At 31.7% G+C, this 2,049-nt stretch overlaps 1 non-coding gene across 1 annotated transcript; it reads left to right on the forward strand.

The window, feature by feature from the left end:
- Positions 1–224: 224 nt before the first annotated feature.
- On the forward strand, positions 225–332 carry LOC112787396 (small nucleolar RNA R71). Its single transcript, XR_003194812.1, has one exon. It is a non-coding gene; the product is annotated as a small nucleolar RNA R71 (small nucleolar RNA).
- Positions 333–2,049: the final 1,717 nt, after the last annotated feature.

Genomic DNA, 2,049 nt, shown 5'->3' on the forward strand with positions numbered 1-2,049 from the left:
AGAGTATCAACTTCAAGAACTCCCTTCTTCATAGGCGTCCCATTATTCACCGGATTCCTTTCAGAAGTGTACATGAACTGGTTATTAGCAACCATGTCAATGAGTTCTTGAGCTTCTGCAGGTGTTTTCTTTAGGTGAATGGATCCACCTGCAGAAGTGTCCAGTGACATCTTTGATAGCTCAGATAAACCATCATAGAATATATCCAGGATGGTCCATTCTGAAAGCATGTCAGAAGGACACTTTTTGGTCAACTGTTTGTATCTTTCCCAAGCTTCATAGAGGGATTCACCTTCTTTCTGTCTGAAGGTTTGAACATCAGCTCTAAGCTTGCTCAGCTTTTGAGGAGGAAAGTACTTGGCTAAGAAAGCCGTGACCAGCTTATCCCAAGAGTTCAGGCTGTCTTTGGGTTGAGAATCCAACCATAATCTAGCTCTGTCTCTTACAGCAAAAGGGAAAAGCATGAGCCTGTAGACTTTAGGATCTACTCCATTAGTCTTAACAGTATCACATATCTGCAAGAATTCAGTTAAGAAATGAAAAGGATCTTCAGATGGAAGTCCATGAAACTTGCAGTTCTGCTGCATCAGAGAAACTAATTGAGGTTTCAGCTCAAAGTTGTTTGCTCCAATGGCAGGAATGGAGATGCTTCTTCCATGTAAATTGGAATTAGGTGCAGTAAAGTCACCAAGCATCTTCCTTACATTATTATTATTTTCGGCTGCCATCTCCTCTTCCTGTTCGAAAATTTCTGAAAGGTTATCTCTGGATTGTTGTATTTTAGCTTCTCTTAGTTTCCTTTTCAGAGTCCTTTCAGGTTCTGGATATTCTTCCACAAGAATGTTCTTATCCTTGCTCCTGCTCATATGACAAAGAAGAGGGCACAGAAAAAATAATAATAATAATATGGATCCTTTATACCACAGTATAGGGATCCCTTTGTGAGTGGAAGAAAAGAGGGAGACAAAGAGTGTGATGTAAAGAAAGAAACACAAATGTGAGGATGGCAGAGATGTGAGATGAGATGTTAGTAGATGAATAAATAAATAGAATAAGATGGGAGAGGGAGAATTTTCGAAAAATATTTTTGAAAAAGAGTTAGTGATTTTCAAAAATGGTTTTTGAAAAGTGTTAGTATTTTTCGAAAATTTTTAAAATCAAAAATAAAAATAAAAATAATTAGTTAATTAAAAAGAAATTTTTGAAAAAGAGGGAAGATATTTTCGAAAATTAGAGAGAGAGAGTTAGTTAGGTAGTTTTGAAAAAGTTAAGAAACAAACAAAGAGTTAGTTAGTTAGTTGAAACAAATTTTGAAAAGATAGGAAGTTAGGAGGTTAGAAAAGATATTTTGAAACCAACTTTTTGAAAAAGGTAAGATAAGAAGATATTTTAGAAATTAGTTTTGAAAAAGATTTGATTTTTAAAATCTCAATTAATGACTTGATTCATAAAAAATCACAAGATATGATTCTAGAACTTAAAGTTTGAATCTTTCTTAACAAGTAAGTAACAAACTTGAAATTTTTGAATCAAAACATTAATTGATTATGTTATTTTCGAAAATTTGGTATAAAAATAAGAAAAAGATTTTTGAAAAATATTTTTGGAATTTTCGAAAATAACTAAGAATTTTGAAAAAGATTTGATTTTTGAAAAAGATTTTGAAAAAGATAAGATTTTCAAATTGAAAATTTGATTTGACTCATGAGAAACAATTTGATTTTAAAAATTTTTGAAAAAGTCAATCCAAACTTTCAAATTTGATGAGAGAAAATGGGAAAGATATTTTTTTTTTATTTTTTGAAATTTTTATGATGAGAGAGAAAAACACTAAAGAGATGCAATGCATGAAGATTTTGGATCAAAACAATGAATGCATGCAAGAATGCTATGAATGTCAAGATGAACACCAAGAACACTTTGAAGATCATGATGAACACCAAGAACATATTTTTGAAAAATTTTTAATGCAAAGAAAACATGCAAGACACCAAACTTAGAATTCTTTAATGCTTAGACACTAAGAATTCAAGAATGCATATGATAAAC

The sequence above is a fragment of the Arachis hypogaea genome, chromosome 20 (assembly GCF_003086295.3).
Source record: "Arachis hypogaea cultivar Tifrunner chromosome 20, arahy.Tifrunner.gnm2.J5K5, whole genome shotgun sequence".
NCBI classification, from domain to species: Eukaryota; Viridiplantae; Streptophyta; class Magnoliopsida; order Fabales; family Fabaceae; genus Arachis; species Arachis hypogaea.